This window comes from Orbicella franksi, chromosome 9, assembly GCF_964199315.1.
Source record: "Orbicella franksi chromosome 9, jaOrbFran1.1, whole genome shotgun sequence".
NCBI lineage: Eukaryota > Metazoa > Cnidaria > Anthozoa > Scleractinia > Merulinidae > Orbicella > Orbicella franksi.
Genome location: NC_138153.1, coordinates 18015899 through 18027941, shown reverse-complemented (window position 1 = coordinate 18027941; position 12043 = coordinate 18015899). Strand labels below are relative to the sequence as shown.

The 12043-nt window shown below is 39.9% G+C and overlaps 1 pseudogene across 1 annotated transcript in view; it reads left to right on the top strand.

Moving 5' to 3' along the window:
• The window catches only part of LOC145497834 (receptor-type tyrosine-protein phosphatase delta-like), a 33966-nt pseudogene that overhangs the window by 13187 nt on the left and 8736 nt on the right, over positions 1–12043 (top strand). Inside the window, exons 4-11 of the transcript XR_014050730.1 lie at positions 623–916; positions 2013–2291; positions 3693–3989; positions 4755–5039; positions 6400–6699; positions 7673–7776; positions 8230–8431; positions 10778–10880. The product of XR_014050730.1 is annotated as a receptor-type tyrosine-protein phosphatase delta-like (transcript). The remainder of the gene's footprint in view (positions 1–622; positions 917–2012; positions 2292–3692; positions 3990–4754; positions 5040–6399; positions 6700–7672; positions 7777–8229; positions 8432–10777; positions 10881–12043) is intronic.

Here is a 12043-nt window from a genome sequence, read left to right as displayed (position 1 = left end):
CAGCTTTGTTGTAGTAAGTTGTCGTTTCTTTATTTTACAAAACAGTTATGACTACATGTACATAAACCAATGAAAATGATGAACTGGGGCTAGCGGGGGGCAGGGGGGGGGATGAGCCTTTTTATGCTTGAAAAAATATTACAGTAGGGTCAAGATGTTTCAGTGAGGAGAAATAAGTTAAGGTGGATGTTAAAGCATACATGTACATTGTACTTTGCCCAAAAAAGTACAGAAAGATCCTTTTTGGGAGCCTTATTCAGTGCTGTCAGTACAGTGTAAGTAAGATTTGGCAGCCACTAAATCTCCAGTGGATACTCAGTTGTCAATTGCCAGCTGTAATGTCAGAATTTTTTTGTTTAAAAAATTCTCTTTCTAGAGGAAGTACTTATGAGGCTCTCTTACTGCTTTCCGATGTACCAGGACAGTCAGCTGCTTCAAATAATATTGAAAGCTCTGCTTGTATATATCTACATTTACATGTACAAATTCTTACTAATTGCGATTTACTAATCAGAAGTTTCAGTGTTGTTTGTCGCACTTAGCATTACATTAGCTTACTTGGAATGATACCCTTTTGCCAGTAGTTCACTCCCAACTGTTTTTCATGTACGTTTTCTCATAGTCCCTTCTGCTGCTCCTGGTAACTTCAAAGTAACGTCCAGTTCCCCTCTTTCACCGGATGTTTCATGGGACGCAATTCCCAAAGAGAATCAACAAGGAAAGCTTTTGGGTTACTATGTGTACTACAAGATAAAAGGATCTGCAGCAGAGCAGAAAAAGAAAGTTGTGCCAACCAAGTTGGCATCGGAGCTAACAGGACTTGAGTACAAGAACTATACTGTCAGAGTAGCTGGATACACTGCTGTTGGTGTTGGTAAATCCACTGCTGAACAGAACAAAATTCCCAGTGAAAGAGGTTAGGGAAGCGGTGTTTATTTATAGTTTGATATATTATTACAGACGAACCTCCGGTTGCAACCACCTCTTGTAATCGACCACCTCTCCTCAATTACCAGTCTTCCCAAAGTTTCCAAGTCAAATCACTGTATTTGGAACCTCTTGTAAGCAACAACCTTTTAAGAGACTGCGACCACTTATAAAGCTAAAAGTTTGAAATTTTATCTTGTTTTTATCCTCCTGTTTACAAGTGATCAATTGACCGATAATGGAGCAGAAATTGGTAATAAGGTGGTGTAAGACTATCGCATTCCTGGGAAGTACAAGAGACGGAAATTTCTCAATGGGAAGTACCAGATTTTTTTCTTAAAATTGACTTCACATGAATGATGCACATGCATTGTACACTGTACTCTATCAGTCATAAAAGAAATGACCTTAACTGAGGGTTTTATAATTACAGAAAATTAGAAATGTTATTATCCAACTGCAGCGAACACTGTCCAAACAAAAGTACAAATAAACAGCGATATTTTACAGTTATTTGTACAGTGGAAAACCTGTTTGCCGTTCAGGTTGGTGCGCGCATGCAAAACTGTCACACTCTACCTCTTTCATTGATAAATATATCGACTGCAGCAGTCGTCAAAATATGGCACAACTCGTAAAAATATACCACGATACTACACACCCAAATATCTAATAAGATATATATATCTCTCTGCAGTTACCATGTGCTAATGAGGCAAAACTCTGACCAGATACAGTGAATATGGTCTGAGATCTTGCAAGCGACCACCAAGGCTTGAAATTTGGGGGGGGGGGGGGGGTCGTTTGCGGGAGGTTCAACTGTATCATATTTAATACCTTATTTTCTGTTGTTCCTGTAATGGTTGTTTGTGTGTTTACAAGCACAAACAGTACTATATTTAGAGATGTCACTAACTTTCTAAACTGCTTGTAAATAAACATTCATTTCCCAGCCCGTCTGTAAGGTTTGAAACTCCCAGGACCCCCTAGTAACGTAATGTATTTTCCTACCAAGTAGAACCTGAATTCATGTACACGCACCATGACTGTACATTTAACTAACCTTTCACATTGATTATTTTCAGCTCCCACAGCTCCCAGAAACTTGAAGCTTGTGGTGGACTCATCCACTGAAATCACAGCCTCATGGCTTGAACCTTTAAAGTTAAACGGCGTTTTACGACGTTATGTGGTTATGTATGGCCAAGTAAGAGGTAAACTGGATGGACGATTTTACACTATGGAAAAAACATACTCACTAACTTCCCTGGAAGAATTTACGGACTATTTTGTTCAAGTTTACGCAGAAACATCTGTATCAGGAGCTGCTTCTAATATTGAACAGGCAAAGACTCTCCAGGATGGTAAGTGTCTTCCTTTCCATTTTCTTGATTTTGAGCGTTACAATATACATGATCAAACATACATGTAATTACCGGTAGGCATTAGGATGTGATTGCCTGTATGCAGGCTATTCATATGAGATTTTACAGAGCGCTTTTTGATCTCTCTACCGATTGTGTAACCTTTCATCCAACTCTGGCATGCCCGCAGCGCAAATCGTCAAAAACAGACGGAAGTCGCATGGGCTAACCAAACGCAAGGCAGTGTTCCCCCATTAACGCCATCAGGAGTTGTTTGTATTTGATTAATAGCTCTGGTTCAATTGCAAGTCGCAACAGTTAACTCGCTTTCGTTAGGAACAACGACTTCAACTGCAGTTTTAATTGTTAACCATAACCTCCCAATCGCATACAAATTTGGAAATGGTAATTTTGTTTTTCATTTTCTATTTGAATCATCTATGTTCTAATGAAACAATCGATAAGTTGTTAGGAGATGATTGTCTGCATGCAGGTTACTCTTCTTCACTTTTGATTGTTATGTGCAGTTTTGAAATTCTTTTTTGGGGGGGAGGGGGGAGAGGAGACACGCAAACAACCTTCTAAAGAGATATAGGTGGAATGTACAGCTGTATGAATGCTTGAAATTGTTTTACTTGAAACCTCCACGCACATGCACAATTAGCCTTTGTGTCAACTTTAGATTTTTGATTTTGAGTGCATTTTACCAGCAGTCTTAGTAAAAGATCCTTGTATCACTTCGGCTAAAGGGATGAGAGGCTTCATTTCTTTGTGCACACACCACGTAGACTTACTTACATGTACTTAGTCTGCATATTTACCCTAAAATGTGTTTCTACAGCATGGAAAGAAACCTGATAGGACTAGCGGATAGCCCAGTGGAACTAGTGGATTCTGTTGATTTTCTTGCCCAGTGGGCAAGTGAAGTTTGCTGGGAAATTATTTGTTATGCCATGACAATAATTTTCAGCCTACATGTACTTGTTAGAAGCACTGTTAAAGGAGCTCAGTCACGTTATTTTTAGTTATTTTGGCCACATACAAAATTACCTTTAAATGGTAGGAAACCTGAAAATAGCAGTTTAACATGATAGAAAAACACCAAAGAGATAATGATAAACCATAAAGGAACAAGGATGGCTAAAGATGGAGAAGATTGACACGGATTACAAACGACGAATTTGAAAAATTGAGGCTAGACTTTTCAATATGCGCAAACCGTGACGTAGCTCCTTTAAGTAAGAGATCACATTTTTGGCACTGGTCCGAATGACCTCGGGAAAGTACACATACAGGTACATGTAGTTACAGCTTGCCCAAGCCCGAAAATTGGTTTTCTTTGTACCCAGTTCTTATCATATTGAAAGTGGATGTTATTGACTTTTCTGTGATTTACAAAAGCTCCTAGCACTCCTCCAGCGATAGATAAACAAGAAACGAAAGCAGAAGACGCTCACACTATACGAGTCAAGTGGAATGAAATAAACAAGAAAGATCAAAACGGTATCATATTGGGTTACATCGTGTGTTACAACGAGAGAGGCCAACTTAAAGAGTTCAGCAAACAGACAACTGCAACAAATACCATTATCACTGGACTAAATCCATTTACAGAGTACTGCATCAAAGTTACAGGCTACACAAAAGTTGGGGCCTCTCCTCAGGGAAATTGCTTCTACGTCAAAACCTCGGAATCGGGTAAGCTACATGTACAGTGTGTAACAAAAATAGACCATTTCCAAGTCCCTTACTGACTCTTCAAAACGCGTCCTGGTACAAAATTGACCTATCAGAATGAGTTCAACTTTGTGGAGATGAATGTGTCGGTAAGGCAGTTTTTTTCAGGAATTGAAATATTTTGCACCAGAACTACAAATAACTGCATGTTAATGTTACGTACATGTTCATGTAGTTTGAATCAGAGAAAAATGTAACTTGGAGATTGCGAGGCATTGATTTGCTCCAAGAAAGGTCAACTAGTACTACTTTGAATAGCATTTTTTTTTTTTAACTAAAGGGGAGTGGAAGTGAGGTGAACGAAAAGAATGTGATAAAAACGGACAGAACACGCGGACAAACGGAAAACCTAGCAAAAGAATGCGGCAGCAAAACCAAGGACAGTTTCGTGAACTTTACATGTATTTCGTGATTTCAACATTATTATTTTATCGGCGGAAAGTCTCAGTTCTAAATTCCTTATAAACTCTTACATTTTGAAAATGTCATCAATACGTAAATATTACACTTTGGTTACATATGGTGCTACGAACTTTTGGAGCCTTAAGTTGATGAAAAATGCCAAATGTCACGTAGCCTTTGATGACTTAAGCCACGTGACGAAATGTCACCGAGCCGGAAGTTCAAAGCCACAGTCTCCATTGAGGGTTGGGGTCTGGCACTGGATTGCAATCGTTGTACATGTAACATAGTTCTATTTTTCTTGGTTTTGTCTTAACATGCTAGGCCCAAGCCACCCACAGAACGTCAAAGTTCAAGCTACGTCTTCTGTTTCAATACGTGTGACGTGGGACGAACCAGCTTTTCCAAATGGAGTCATCAAAGAATACATCATTTCTTATGGAACAAGCAAGGACTACCAACCGTACGAGCAAACGGTGACAGGGAAAACAACGGAACGTGTTTTAGATGGTTTGGACAAGTTCACTACTTACTTCATCAAAGTCAGGGGCAAAACGTCAAAGATGGGAAATGCTTCCAAAATATTGAATACAACAACTTATGAGGACAGTAAGTACTGTGTGACAGTCTTTGGAAGGATAGTAGTATGTTTACTGAGTAAAATTGTTTTCCTCTTTAGATGTAAATTTAACGCTTCCAAATTAAGCTCAATCATTTTTGCACCCCTCTCTCGAGGCTCTTTTCCTGGTCAACACAACTGCTATTGTTATACCTCCCAACTCAAATACATTTTCCTATTAGGGGAGTACGTGTCACGTGTCATGGGTCAACACTCCCTAACTCTCAAGGGAATCGACAACTTGAACTTTCCACTCGCACGTGATCAGGTCGTGCACCTCAGAGCGTGGCAAATTTGTGTGCTAGCCGGCGTTAAGCGAGTGATGTTTTCTCAGTTTGTTCTATTTTGAGGGTCTTGCGGAAACAGAACTTACTGTTTCCTGTGGGGCCAATCGTTAAGTGAGGAGTGCTTACTTGCTTATTATATTAATCGAGTTTAAGAATGACCTCTTCTCTGTCTGCTGCAGAAAATACACCCATCGAAAAAACTCTAGTTTGCCAAGGGTTTAGCTGTATAATGGGATTTTGCGGTGTTTATCTCAGTAGAGGGTCCTTTCTCAAACCTGGAGTTTCTAGTCAGCAGAGGTTTTAGTAGTGTCATGTTTTGATGTGCACGAGAAGATCGTACTCTAAAGTCCCGTCCACGCTTCGCCCGAAGAATTTGAAAACAGAGGTTTCACTCTGATAACGCATCGAATGTTGTCCATCCACACTGCGCCACAGGAATTTAAAGAAACGCAACAATCACCGGTTATTTTGGATTTGTGTTTGAGGGAACCTCAGTCAGGGAAATCACATGATTATCGTGACTACATTGTTTTCGAAAAGCTCCGTTTTCAAAATGTTTTCCGTGCACTCGAAAACGAAAAGCTGGTGTTTTCTAATTCCTCCGGTTTGAGGAGCGTTTTCGAAAAGCTTCGTTTTCGTGGCATATTAGTAGGGACGGTAGCCTTAACCGCTGCCTTTTCAAATTTCTCCAGCGTAGCGTGGACGCTGCCTAAATGTGTCATCGAGCTAGTGTATGTTTCTCTAAAAGTTAAGTTTGTTGCCTGTGCATCATTCAAAATATGAATAATGCTGCTATAAACCTGCTACTGGAGGTAAACGCAAATTAGTGTGGTTTTTTTTGTTAAAATAAATCTCCCTGCGTTTTACATGTATCGCGAATGCTGTTCTCTTATCAGCTATGTTTCTCACTGTGTTCTGTTGTATATAGTGAGTAGTCTAGTGGTGTGTGGTTGTTTACAAAGTGGCGGCCGCTGGATACTTTGCGTTTTCGAAGTGTGTGTGAAAAGGATTTAAATGTAATTGTTACATAATAATTCTTCATATATATGCGTATCTACAACAGGCCCCGGACCTCCTAGGCAATTCAACAGACAATTCGTGTCAGATATGGATGTTCATCTCTCGTGGAAAGATCCTGCCAATTCCAATGGGATTGTGAGGTTTTATTACATCAGAATTTACGACACTAAAACCGGTCAACAAGTCAAAAATCTTGTGAACAAGACTGCAGTGAAACAAGATCGTCCCCAGTGGCAACTGATATCCAACCTGAAGCCTTTTACAAATTACACCTTCACTATACAGGCTGTCACCATCAAACCTGGAGAGATGGCTAACTAAACAGCAATGACGGATGAAGGAGGTATTTTAATTTATGATTCATGGCCCTTTTTGCAGTCAACTCTTGTTATGATTGCGGACACCCCCGGGACCGTCATTAGCTCTCTGTAATAACGAGAGTCCGCATTAGCGGGGTTAGGTGTGATGAAAATGACTCGAGTTTTGGTTCTGAAGTGTCACGTTTACTCTTTTAAAATTCCTAGTTTCATGTTATTAACTTGTAGGACACATTTATTTTCATACATAATCGTATGAACTCTGTATAACAAAATTCTCGATCGTGATTGGTTCTCCTGGCGCCTATTTTCACGTAATCAGTTCGCGATCATGCGGGTGTCCAATTACAGGTCGCTAATTTCGACTTCTTGTTATTTGATACCTACTTGTACGCCAATCGCTCATCAATTACGTTAACTTCAATGGCTTCCTTCTTGATGTTCCCTACAGTTTTACAGCTTATGGGAAACACTACTGACTTTCTCGCGCAAACGAAGTTCTCAAAAGACTTTCTTAATCTCGAAATTTGTTATTGATACGATTAATTAGTAATAGGTTCTCGTGGCTTACGATTTAGGGAGAAAGCGTGCTCGTAATATCAGATCGGCCTCGTGCTGCGCGCTCGTCCCATTTTGATATTACTCGCCTGATTATTCCCAGAATTGTACTCCACTCGGGCCCAGTACTTTTACTCGTCTAATCATATCCCGCAATATTGGGGAGTCCGTAATAGCGGGGTGTCTGTGATAGGGAGGTTTCCGTAATAGCGGGGTGTCTGTAAAAGGGGGTGTCCCCAAGGCGAGAGTTGACTTTACTCAGTTACTACGCTATTCTTGAAAAAGATACTGCGACTTCAATCAAAGTACATTTATGTGCTGTAAGTCTGAATCCCCCAGATCACTCATTTCATACACTTCCTTTCTGCGGCTTGAGACCTTCGCTTGTAATTATATCAAATGGTAAATTCGTTAGCCGCTGAACCGTCTCGTTTGTTATAGTCCCAAGTCAACCAAGAGATGTCACAGCTAAGCTGGTGAACGATGCCATAGTTGTAACGTGGAAAGAACCACAAGATCACAATGGAATACTCACTAGATACAAGGTGAGTAAAAAGTATACGAACAACGAGCTCAACTCGAAAGAAAAAAAAAAACGTAAATTAAGATCGCAAGATCTCAATGGAATACTCACTAGATACAAGGTGAGTAAAAAGTACCCGAACAACGAGCTCAGCTCGAAAGAAAAAAATATATATACGTCAAGGAAGATCACTGAGATATCCAAACACCGTCACCGTTGTGTTTTCCTTTGCTTAAACTTGATGCGTTTGAGTAGACTCAAGAAGAAGGTCAAGACGCAATGGGTATAGCCCCTCTCACTGTATACACGAAATGTCCTTGACTTAACGCAAGTCTTGCCTACAGTAGTTGTGTAAACCACATACCGAAATCCCTGTTATCATTAAGGTTAGTGCAGCTATGTCCAGTCCTCCGACTTTTTAACTCCACTTTTCCCAGGATATCGGTGCTATTTGTTTTCAAATTTCTACTTCAAGGTGTTCTGCGAGGGCACACGAGACTACAACAGCTCATTCAAGACTAATGCCCAAATGGTAGAAGCTGTGGGTTCGCGAAGTTCTGTTGTTAAAAGAGACGAGTTGAAGCCCGGTACAAAATACAGTGTTTATGTTAAGGCAACCACCGCGAAGGGAGATGGTGTTGGAAGTGATCCTGTCATACTGCAGACCCCATCAAAAGGTGTGCATGTAGAGCTGGATTTAATATCAAGGGAGTGCACTCATTTTTGGTACCAATGTTTTAGTTTGGAACAGATTTTAATGCTGTTAAACTTGTCATCATTGCTATTTTGTCAGGGCTTGTCAGGGCTTATTAAATACGTTTTGAAAGCGACATTTTCGGCGAGAAAACAGTTTAAGATTGTTTTCCATCCACATTAATTCTGATGAATTTAAAACGGAACATTTTTCTCGGTTTGGCCTTCTGTCAACACTTAAACATCTCCAGAAAAATTTTTATGTACGACCGCAAACGCCTCCCTATCCAAATCAGGTTTGGTTGCGAATATAGTCCCTGCAATGCAGCGGGCTGGGTTTTGAAATTTCTCCTCTCTGAAGACCTTATCAAAATGCTCCGGTTTTGGTAACTGCACCTTTTTAGTGCCCTTTAAGGTTACCGTTAAGGTTACTGAAATAAAATGAAGTGCCGATTTTTTCACGGCCACTAAATGCGAGCGTCCTAATCACCTTTTGGAAGCTACAAGTCAAAGCGAATTTTGTTTTTCGCCAATTTATTTTTTTCCTCGGTTTCAGGACAAAAAGCGCTAAAAAAGCGTGTCTGCGTTTTGCCATATTCAATTGCAGTAAAAAGTTACAGAACATTTTCAAAATAGGATTTAAAAAATGTGAAGTGACCGTACAAAAATTACTCTCGGAGAAAAAATATTTCGAAATAAACAATTCGCAGACACGTTTTTGGTTTTTATATGTCAATCTAGCTACTGTCCAAATTTGAGGGCAATCAAACAAATCCCCTTTGAGTTGTAACTCTTTAAAGTGTCTGCTTCAAGCGAAAAAATTTATTCGAGAAAACAGCGCTAAGAAAAGTCTCTTGCTTCGCAAACAAACTCCGCCCAGAAACGCCTTCAACTGGGTTCTCAGATCACTGAGCCAATCAGCGCTTGGAAAATTTATTACCATTAACTCGCGGTGAAATTTACGCGTGAATCTCGAAAAAACCCTTGTGTTTCGCAATGCGCTCAAGGCGGAGAGATAATTTTTCTGTAGCTCGGTTTTTCTTGAAGCTGGTCTGGCAAAATGGGGAAGACGAAAAAGGATACGAACGCTAGAGTGGCTGGGCGACGAGAACAAACTGAACAAAAGAAAGCGCGGCGGAGCAAATGTGCATGGATAATATTCCAATGGATCTCAATGAGTTAGGCGATTCATCGGTATCGGACTCAACAAAAGAGTCAATGTACACGTCGCTGTTATAGCTGTCGAGTTCCCAAACTTTTACAGAATCTTTCTCTACTCTTGACTCGATCTTTTTGCCCGCTTGATACGATAGCTATAGCTTCATCCGTGAGGCCAACTTTCGCTTCTTCACTCATTGATGTGTTTTCATTCGTTCTTCGCTTTTTCGAACTGGTAAACAGAGTTTTCCGTGGTCCATGTTTACTTATAACTTAATAGAATTACATCTAATACGAAAAATGCTTGGATCTGAGTAGCCAGCCAATTCGTGGTATCCATATATTCCCGCGAAAGTAGTCTCGGTTGATTGCGTACACGTTATAGGGCTGTCAATCAAGAGGGAACTTTTACTTCCGGCCGTAACGTAAAACCTCCATTTCTCCGCCAATATTGAGTTTTTTTCAATTTTGTTTTCAGAAATTAGAGATTACTCTTCGACCATTACTTTGAACCAAAAATCCAAATTTGAAGAAAATTGCCGATCTGAAGGTATACTGTAACCTTAAGTCGGGACGGCTGGCCAAATTGGATAACAAATGCGTCATCCGGATAAGTGTGGACGCTGCCTTGTATATGATGGCTGCCGATGGCTGAAATTTGAGTTAATTAGAAAATCCAAACCCAGAGAACAATGTTGTTGGTATAAACATATATGTAAGCACGATTGTAAAGGTTTTCAAGTCCCTCTTTTTCTCCTACATGCGAAACTGTATTCAGTTGGATCTCAACTTGTTACTATTCTCACGGGGCACTCAGTTCTACTTACTTATGTAATAAATCGTCTGCACTCTCATGCATGCATGAGAGGCGCGGTCCGCGCTCGAGCTCTGGCCATGGACCTTGTTTTGTGTTACTGGGTAAGATACTTTGCTCTCGCAGTGCCTTGATTACCAGCGTATTTAGTGCTAACGGGTAACCCTGCGATAGACTAGCATCCCATTCGGGGGGACGAAGGGTAAACAGAAATACTCCTAGTGGGTTCATGCTACTGGAACTGGAATACGCTCCAGCCTGATCAATTGGCCACTTGGCTCGTATTCAGACTTTTTACGTTTTACTCTCATGCATACCAAAGTTGAATTATTGTTTCTGGTAAATATTTTATTTTCAGCGCCTCCTCCACCACCTCCTCTCCGAGTAAATGAAGATGACGTCACGGCAACCACAATTACCATTTTTCTAATACCGTCTTCAGATAGCAATGGAAAAATTATGTAAGTCTGATTGAAATCTTTTAAGGTTTGGGTAATTAATAACTTATCAAAAGCTGTGTGACGACTTCGACTAACTGATGTGAAATTACAAGGTATCATGATGTTATGGGTCATCTTTCATCTAGTTTTACTTCCTTTGTTTTCTCAAAACCTTTAAGACAAAACAGTAATACCGACAAACACACTGTGCGCGAGAGAGACTGCTCGCAGACGGTGGGCGGTGGGGTGTATTCATGAACAAGCAGTCCATTGGGGGTAGGGCCTGACTCTTAGCGAGAACTCGGGAGATAGGCATCAACCTCATGGGTTCATGATCAGTCGAAATTGTACAATTGAAATAGCAAATTTTTTGTTTTGTTTCGTTTGTTTGTTTTTTCCCTCTTAAATTGATTTTATTAACTTTTTTTTGCCTACATCGAACAGTACAGTAAAGAAAATAGGTATGTTATCAATTCTTATGTTCTTATTATTTCAAATTACATAGTGGGCATAACTGATATCAGAAAAAGCATTTCTAAAGTCTGTTCACCAGATAAGTAACTGTTGATAAAAATCGTGTAAGCGTAAATTAAGATTCTTTACATCATAATTGCATTTTAACAGCAGAGTCCCTCCATATTTTTTCAAATGAAATTAAAAATATGATTTCCATGGACCTATCCGGTCATCGAGAACCCGTGGAATCCAAGGTAGCCCAAAGCTTTAATTTGGGTTTCGAGGTTCGTAAGATTCAGGGCACCATTCTTCAGCGAGTTAATAACGGAGATTATTATATGGCTGTGTCTCACAAGGACTGGGAACTACCGAATTTACGAATTTGATTGGCTGAGATCGATATTGACCGCGGTCTAGATTTTCCCATCTAGACCGGCATCTCAACCAATTACATTTTGCCGTGAAAAAGTTGCAAACTAAATACAAAAATATTGGTTATTTTCTTCCAAAATATTAGTTCCAGAAAATATCCATATTATGGAAGTGCGAAGCCTGATGAGGAAAAAAAGGAAAGAGGACGAGTTTGGCAGAATTAAGTTCAGCTCATCGTCGTTCGCAAGCAAAATGTCAGCTAGTACAAACCAGTTACATTAAACGAATTAATTTTTTCTTGTTTGCCATATAATAAACATCTTATTAACCGAGCTTAGTCGATCTGTATGTGAGAA